Raw genomic sequence first — 9,866 nt, 5'->3', positions numbered from 1 at the left:
CCAGGGACAGGGGAGCCTGGTGGGCTATAGTCCAGGGGATCGCAGAGTCAGACATGACTGAGTGACTAACACACAACTATCATCACTGTCCATTTGAAGAACCTGTTCATCCCAAATAGAAATCTTCTCTACCCACTGGACAGTCACATGCCATCCCCTACTCCTGGTAACAACTCTCCTGCTTTCTGCCTGAGTCCTTAATTTTATGGGACTCTCTCTTCTGTGTCACCATTTACCAAAAAATCATCTATTTGAAAATGGGCATACAAACATACCTCTAGCAAAACTCCCAATTGAATGTTAAGTTTTTTTTTTTTAAGTAAGATGAAGGGAGGATAGAAAGAAAGAAGAACAAAACAACAGAGAAGTAGTGATAGGAAAAATCTGATGAGAAAGATAACCAGGATGCTTGTTTTCCTCAAGTCTTGTCAATGATAAAATGATGTGATCCACGTGCTTTGAGATGTTTTAGTTTTTAATCTGGTTTCTTTGGAAGATGAATAAATCAGGGAATAAATCAGGCTTGATTTATGATTTTTTGGAAATTTTGCTTGTTAAGTTTCCCTAGGATTTCTTGAAAATATATTAGATCTGCAGATTGGTGTTTCCGATCTGACAAAGCTGAGTGCAGAAACTGCAGGGTCGGGGAGGTGTCTGGGCTTGCTCTCCAACGGGTAAGCCCCATCCCAGCTGGGAATTTCTGAGTGTTGCCTGTTAGGGAATTCTCTACCACTCCTTCCATGCCCAGCTGGGCTCACTAGGCTACAATTAAATATAAGAGGAAGAAACTACCTGTTTGAATACTGAAAGGAGCAAAAGACTTCTAGACACTTTTTTTTAGAATTCTGAGACACGTGATTTTTACCCTGAGACATTTGCAGTGTTGAGTTCATATTAGATATTCTGTCAATATCCCTTAATAATTGCATTTATTATTGTAAGTGGTTGGCTCAGGAAGGGCAGTGAGTGAAGGGTGTGCTTTATCTAGCATCACTCTTCCCCTCTCATTTTCTTTCTTTTTTTTTTTTTGTTTTGGTTAAATCACTGTAGAGATGAAATTTAAATCCCCGGTATCCACTTCAAACTGAAGACATCTAGCCAAAAAATACCAGGCACTTTCATGGTTGCTAGTGATCTTCACAGCACATTTTCATTTCATGGAGTGTTACAGGTCATTGCTGGTATTTCTGTTGCTATGCCTGTTACTGAACTAAGGTTCAGATGCTCACCACTCAAAAGTCAGTCATTCAAGAGGCAAGTGTCAGTAAAAGAGAAAGCTGCTTTAATCAGAAAAACTAGCAAGCTGGGGAGAAGGGAGTCTCATGTTCTGAGATCAACCCTGAAGATTCTGCTCAGCCATGGCAGTTTTTAAAGGGGAAAATGGAGGTGGAGGGGGAGAATCTCAGTGGATCGTGGAGGGGTGGAGGTTGGGTTCTACATCTTTCCCACTGCATACAGACTGACGAACCCCCAGTTTAAATCTTTCCTAGATTCTGGACTGGTATTTCAAAATGCCTATCTTGAGACACAGATGTACAGAACAGACTTTTAGACTCTGGGGGAGAAGGCGAGGGTGGGATGTTGAGAGAATAGCATTGGAACAAGTATACTATCAAGGGTGAAACAGATCACCAGCCCAGGTTGGATGCATGAGACAAGTGCTCAGGGCCGGTGCACTGGGAAGACCCAGAGGGATGGGATGGAGAAGAAGGTGGGAGGGGGGATCCGGATGAGAAACACATGTAAATCCATGGCTGATTTATGTCAATGTATGGCAAAAACCACTACAGTATTGTAAAGTAATTAGCCTCCAACTAATAAAAATAAATGGAAAAAAAAAGAAAAAAAAAAAACGAAAATGCCTATCTTTCACTGAGATTCAGCATGTTCAAATCTATATGCAATCTGCTTTTTCCATAAAAAAAAAAAAAAAGGTGTAATGACCTATTCTTAGATGTGTGATGGGATGCTTTTGAAAAATTTATGCTCATTATTTCTTCAAATCATATTCAGCCTCCAAGAAGGGCTACAATCTCCTTCTTGAGGTTGCAATTACTTTTCTTGCCTGGGAAATCTCACGGACAGAGGAGCCTGGAGGGCTATAGTCCACAGGGTCACAAAACATGACTTAGCGACTAAACAACTGTTACATTAGATTGTTTACTATTGCTCAGGGCCACACAGATTCTGCTCATTATTTTTTCAGTCTTTTTCTCCCTGTGCTTCAATTTCCACAGTTTTTATTGTCACGTCTCTCCCACTTCATTTCTCTCTCCCTCTCTTTTTAAATTAATTTGGTTGCACTGGATCTTAGTTGTTGCATGTAAGTTCTTTGGCTGTGGCATGTGGAACCTAGTCCTCTGACCAGGGGTCGAATCCAGGTCCCCTGCATTGAGAGCTCGGAGTTTTAGCCACTGGACCACCAGGGAAGGCCTTCTCCCATTTCATTTCTGTTGCCTTTGCAGCTCTTGCCTTTGCAAGAGTTATTACTCCTGTAGTATCTAATCCATTGTTAGGTCTACCCAGAGAATTTTTTATTCTGTGTGATTTTTAGCTCTAAAGTTTCCTGTTAGTTATTTTTTATAGTTTCCATCTGTCTCCTCATTTTACTCATGTTTTACTTTTGAACATAATGTCTGTTTTAAAGTTCTATCTGATAATTCCATCAACACTGTCATTTCTGGGTCTTTTCCATTGGTTTACTTTTTCTTCTAAGTATTATTTTCCTTATTCTTTGCATATTTTAGTACCTTTTGATTTCAAGAAAATAAATATCTTGAGCAATGAAAGAATTTTTAAAACACAATTTTAAGTTAGTATAAGAGGGCCTCTATTTAAATTATTTTTAGTTATCTTGTTGGATATCAATATTTTATCATTTGGTTGTTACAAAACATCAGAAAGTTATGAGACAACAAAGCATGATCTACAGATATAGCAGTCTGTTCATTATCTTTCCCTTAACACTATAAATGATCAAGAGAGTTATAATGAATTAAAATTGATGATCACTGTTTTGAGAATTAATATGTACTTTTGAGATTACCTATATGTAGCCTAATCAAAATGTCAGGACTACTATGATGCACATAATTTATTTCATCAGTGAAGTGTAAGAAATTTTATATTCTAGTATTTTGTTTCTGGAAGAACCTCCCCTCTCTTTAAAATTTGCATGAATTTAAGTGGTATATTGAATTTAAAAGCTATTTATATGGTAATAAGCAGAGTAACAATCAAATTTGTTCTTGAGCTCCATCACTTGTGAAGGAAATAAAAAGTATTTTCAGCCAGAAAAGAATAAATTTATTTTTGCCCAGAAAGAACACTATTTTTCATCTTCTGTTCACTCAGAGACAATGTTTAATAACTCCAGCAGTTAAGTCCTGAAGTCCTGGGAAACAAGATCTCTGAGTTAAGTCAAGAACTTTGAAGGTCTACTTCTTGGAGAAAAAGTCACTGACTTAAATGGAGAAAGAAATTAATAAAGGCTGGAAAGCCCTGGATGTAAGAAAGGTTGTTTAAGACAGCAAATAACTGAAGTGTGCTCAGTCACTGAGTCAGGTCTGATTTTTTGCGATCCCACGACCTGTAGTTCACCAGGCTCCTCTGTCCATGGGATATCCCAGGCAAGAATACTGGAGTGGGTTGCCATTTTCTCCTCCAGGGGATCTTCCTGACCCAGGGATTTAACGGGTCTCCTCCGTCTCCCGCATTGGCAGGTGGGTTCTTCACCACTAGGGCCGCCTGGCAAGCACACTGTATCTGTTCTCAAGTGCTTGCATGAGATGCATGATCTAAATACTGATATGAGACAATAACTAGAAGTGATTCAGTTTGGGACTTGATGAAAATAACAATAACTCTCAAAGGACCACTCCCTACCCTACGAAAAAAGAACTCCACAAGTTTTAGGTAACATGTGTTAATCATATACAATAACCATAAGTGCTATTTGGGGGGATTCTAATTGCAGTTGATTATCCCACCTCTCAAATAACTATTAAAACACTAAAACTAAGATCATGGCATCTGGACCCACCACTTCATGGCAAATAGAAGGGGGGAAAGTGGAAGCAGTGACAGATTTTATTTTCTTGGGCTCCAAAATCACTGTGGATGGTGACTGCAGCCACGAAATTAAAAGACGCTTGCTTCTTGGAAGGAAAACTATGACAAAGCTAGACAACATATTAAAAAGAAAAGACATCACTTTGCTGACAAAGTTCTGTATAGTCAAAGCCATAGTTTTTCCAGTAGTTGTGTATGGATGTGAGAATTGAACCATAAAGAAGCCTGAGTGCTGAAGAATTGGTGCTTTTGAACTGTGGTGCTGGAGAAGACTTTTGAGAGTCCCTTGGACTGCAAGGAGTTCCAACCAGTCCATCCTAAAGGAAATCAACCCTGAATATTCATTAGAAGGACTGATATTGAAGCTGAAACTCCAATACTTTGACCACCTGATTCAAAGAGCCGACTCATTAGAAAAGACCCTGATGCTGGGAAAGATTGAAGGCAAAAGGAGAAGAGGGTGGCAGAGGATGATGGTTGGACGGCATCACGGACTCAGTGGACATGCACTTGGGCAAGCTCCTGGAGATAGTGACGGGCAGGGAGGCCCGGCAGACTGCAGTCCATGGGGGTCACAAAGAGCTGGATACAACTTAGTGACTCGACAATAACAACAACAAATGGATATGCCACATTTTATTTACCCATTCATCAACTGATGCATATTTGGGTTTTAATTTGGTTTTATGTTAAATTCTGTAATGCCAGCTTCCCCCATCCTCATGTAAAAATATATACATGTGACAATTCTGTATTTACAAACATTAGTATTCTGAATTAACATATCTGTGCCAAGTGACCACAAGTATTTATGAAGGTTCTAACTGCATAGCTTTCTCCCCTGAGAGGCTGAGAGTTTGTAAGGCTATTCTTAATGCTACTGTTACTGCCACCAAAATAAAGAATGAATTGAACCTGTGGGATTTAATCTGAGGCTAGTTTTATGAGATCTCCCCTGTGGCCATCAGCAGGGACGGCTCCATGTGTCCAACTGGGGGCCGGTATTCACCTGTTGCTCTGATCTGGGTCCTGGTCCAGTGCTCAGGTGTGGAGATCTGGCCTGTGACCTGTCTCGGCCTTGCGATTCCCCATCCTTTCTCACACACTGAAAGTTCTGGAGAAGTTTTGGCCTCAAATGTTCAGTTCAAATAATGAAATAAGATTACGCCTGACTCCCGTTCTATAGCATGTCAACAAAGGGATTTGAAGACGGGTGGAGACATATGTGCCTTACAGGCATGAGGGGATTCTGAACTAAGGTGTATACATCTGAGAGGGAAGTCAGGTGTCAGGGAGAAAACATTCAGAGGACTTATAGCAATGCACCACTGCCCTAGGAAACCAACACAAAGCCAGGTCACTAGTCTGTCTACAGGTTGAGATGATCCACAAAAGAAGCCACAAAAGTATATCTTCAACTAAAAGAATATTTCTATGCAACAGGTAAGAAGGGGTACCTCCAAGAATTTATTGGTTATGGACATGACACTCTAGCATATTTTTGCATTTTGGAGACTTAGGATCTTAGAAATTACTGATGCAGAAGTCAAGGATATTAAATAAATTCATAATTGGATTTTTCAAGATGCTTTTTATTTGTTCTTATAAATAGACAATAAGCAAACCCACCTGCAATGCAGGAGACGCAGGAGAAGCAGATTCGATCCTTAGGTTGGGAAGATCCCGAGAGGAGGGCATGGAAACCCACTCCAGTAGTCTTGCCTGGAGAATCCCATGGACAGAGGAGCCTAGTGGGCTGCAGTCCATGGGGTCGCAAAGAGTTGAACACGACTGAAACAACTGATCATGGCACGGCACACCCTAATTTAAAAATTGGAGTGTAGACCATTAATTTGTTTAAAGACTTTTCTGGATGTAGACCATTTTAAAATTTTTTATTGAATTTGTTACAATATTGTTTCTGGTTTATGTTTTGGTTTTTAGGCCACAAAGCATGTGGGATCCTAGCTCCCTGACCAGGGATCAAACCCACAGCCCCTATCTGCATTGGAAGGTGAAATCTTAACCACTGGGCCACCAGGGATGTCCCCAGATCATTATTTTAAAAAATAAAAATTAAAAAAACTTCTAAAATCGGAATATTGTGAAAGCACAGAACCATTCCTTAAATGTCTCAGCTGCTTAATAACGGCAAAGATGATTTCTCCCTCAATTTCAAGTCTTTCAGCGGCTCTTATCAAGAATATCATTTTGGAGTTTGCAAAGTGCTTTAACATGGATTCAAGCTTCCCTTCAAGAGGAGAGATCCTGCGACCTCATGACATTTCACATATGATATTGGATTCCTTTGATGTTTGTTTTTTGCCACTTGCCAACATTTGAATTTGTCTTGCTCAAACAGCCTGAAGCTTGGAGCAAATGGAGAGAGAACATGACTCACAGTTCACTGGTGGATCCCAGTTCCTCACATGCTCTCCATCATCTCTGTAGGACTCTGGGGCCTTCCCCCAGTCAGCGCTGTTCACCTGTCAACCGAGCCTTGGGGACTTACATAAGAGCATCAGGAAACAAAGGACCCCAGCCCACTGGACACAGAGCAGGGTGGTTTTTTTTCCCAAACCAGATTTCCAATCATGAAACGTGATTTCCACAGCTCTGATGGGAGTTCTTCCAGATAAGTCCCGGGTCACGTCTTATTTCACAGCAGGAATGCAAACAGTACACTTGAAAAAGTTTTTCTTTCTGTTTGCAGTGAATTCAGTTCTCTATCAGGATTAAGATCTTCGGTTACATCAAATCTCCAACTGGCAGAAGACCAGACCTAACTTCTCAAAGGGAACATTGTCACGGAAAATATTTTCAATAGTGGGTGTAATTTTCCCAAAGCAGCTCTTAGTAGGTAAGCAGTGCTGTGCCATGGGGCTGGTGGAAAAACGATCTTTCTCCAAGATGCTTTTAATTCTCTGGGGAAGTGATAAAACCTTCTTCAATGTGTCACACACTTGTTCTGGACCACAGGCCAAACAGTCTTGGAAACCTCAGAGGATCAAATACATCAACAAAAGGAAACATTTAAAATGAGCTGGCCTGTCGGGCAACACAAGGACACAGCAAGAGCTGAATTTCCAGTAGTGACAGCTCACCCTCAACCCCAGACCCCTGGAGACGGACCGTCAGGGAATCTGCTAAACCAGTGGCCTGTGGGAAATGCAACAATTCAAGAGCAGTTGTTTGTCGAGCTGTGTCAGAGATAGGACTTAGGAATCTCCAGAGATGAGAGTAATGAATATGAGAGTTTGCCCCCAGGAACTTGGGCACAGCAGCGCCTGCATTTGAACACCCCTCTGCTTCTCATTAGCTGCGTGGTCTCGGGCAAGGTGCCAAGCACAGGGTTGTTGTGAGGGTGAAATGCGACACAGTATGGAAGAATCTTAGAACAGTCACACGGCCCTTAAGGAGGCCCAGTCTCCTCTCTGAGCCTGTTTGTTTGTCTGATCTGAAGGCTCATACTCCATGCTGCATTTATCGGACAGGTCTCTCTAGCTTTCTGTGTGTGTGGGTGCATGCTAAGTGGCTTCAGTCGTGTCCAACTCTTTGTGACCCCATGAACTGTAGCCCACCAGGCTCTTCTGTCCATGAGATTCTCCAGGCAAGAATACTGAAGTGGGTTGCCATGTCCTCCTCCAGGGAATCTTCCCAACCCAAGGATCCAACTGGCCTTTCTTGAATTGCAAGTGGCTTCTGAGCCACCTGGGAAGCCCCTTGCTTTCCAGGGACAGAAATGAGCTCAAATTAACCTAAACATAAAATGGTTCATTGGTTTAAGGGTCAGAAAAAGAAGATTAAGGCTGAGAAGACTAGCTGTTGAAATGATGTGGTCATCTCTCTCTCTCCTTCTCTCTGCTGGTATGCTGTTTCCTTCTCTCCTTTGATAGACCTTCTTTCCCCACAAAACAAGCCCAGACCCACATTCTCCCACATGCATACAACAACCACACCCCCAGTGCAGAAATTCCTGGAAAGAACTTCGGTTGATTTGGTTCTGTCTGATGTCCTTGCCCTTCCCAAGCCCTCCTGTCCAGCGGGCAAGACAGTGTCTTTGAAGAAAAGAAGGAAGAGGGTTGGGGAGAGGAAACCAGAGCTACTATTAATAAATTCCAATCAACAGGGAATTCCCCTGAGGTCCAGTGGTTAGGACTCTGCACTTTCACTGCCCAGGGCTTGGGTTTGATCTTGTTTGGGGAACTAAGATCCCCTAAGCTGTTCATTGTGGCCAAAAAGAAAAGCAAAGCAAAACCTAAAGAAAAAGAGTATTTTGCTCAGTTTCACAGCCTCAGTTATCATAGATAACTGTGCCCTCAGCCCTGGCCAGACTGTCTGTGCCCTGACTTCTCTGGACTCCTTGGGACTCCTGGCAGGACTCCTCTGGTTCAAGTGAGTGAAGTTACACCGACACAGTTTGGCTTAAGCTGCCCTAACAAAGGACCACAGCCTGTGTGTCCTCAGTAATAAAAATGTACTGTCTCTCAGTTCTGGAGCAGAATTCCCAAACCAATGTGTCATCAGGGTTGTTTCTCCCGAGGGCTGTGAAGAAGAGTCTATCCTGGTTTCAGATAGAGGAGGCTTTCCCTGGTTTCTGGTGTTTTCTGGCAAATGTGGCCTCTCCTTGGCTTGTACGTAGCACATCACCATTCTCTGCCTTCATCTCCAAGCGGTGTTCTCCTTGTCTGCATCTACATTTCTTCCTTTTACAAGGACAGCAGTCATACTGGATTAGAATCCACTCTTCACTATGACCTCCTCATAAATAATTATGTTTGCAAAGACCTTATTTCCAAACAAGGTTTATTAAGCGATGCAGGAAGTTAGGACGTAGAAATTTTGTATGGGAGACAATGTAACTCAATTATATACTTAACGGGGCTTACCCGGTGGTCCAGTGGCTAAGACTCTGTGCTCCAGTGCAGAGGACCCCAGTTCAATCCCTGGTCAGGGAACTAAATCCTGCATGCCACAACTGAAGATCCCACACACCACAAGGGAGACTGGTGCAGCCAAACAAATGTAAAATAATAGTACTACTAATAATACACCTAGAAAGAATAGAATAAAAAGATAAAAATGGAATAGGGACCATGAATCAGAACTTTTAAATCCATGATAGTAGCATTTTCTGTGCAACCAAAGCATTTTTAAATAAGATTTTGTAATACTTTACGAGTGTTTGTTTGCTTTTTAAAGAATTACAATTATTTAAGGGCATCTGACGGACTTCCCTTGTGGCTCAGCTGGTAAAGAATTTGCCTGCAATGTGGGAGACCTGGGTTCAATCCCTGGGTTGGGAAGATCCCCCGGAGAAGGGAAAGGCTTCCCACTCCAGTATTCTGGCCTGGAGAATTCCATGGACTGTATAATCCACGGGGTCTCAAAGAGTCGGACTCAACTGAGTGAAATTAACTTTCACGGCATCTGACGTGCTTGACCTATGAAAAGTTTAAATTCCCAATTTGTGTTTAAACACTCTGAGATACCTAATTTACTAAATGAATGTACTTGGCTGTATTTTTATAAGTCATACAAGCATATTTAGATGAACGTCAGTTAATTTAAACTGAATATTAGAAAAATGGTAGTGAGTGTTCCTCACCATGAAGTCAAGTTCTGCAGATGCCTTGATTGGAGGTCGCAGCACACACTGACCTTGGGGGATTTTTGACTCTCAAATGCTCCTGGAATTTCCCCCAGCTCCCCAGTAAAGACAAGCACTGCCTTGTGGAATTCTGTGTCGTAGGCCAAGGCTGGCAGGAGCTGGATCTGAAAGGTGGTTTGTGAAG

Source organism: Odocoileus virginianus, chromosome 15 (genome assembly GCF_023699985.2).
Source record: "Odocoileus virginianus isolate 20LAN1187 ecotype Illinois chromosome 15, Ovbor_1.2, whole genome shotgun sequence".
NCBI lineage: Eukaryota > Metazoa > Chordata > Mammalia > Artiodactyla > Cervidae > Odocoileus > Odocoileus virginianus.
Note: the sequence above shows the minus strand (reverse complement) of the source record.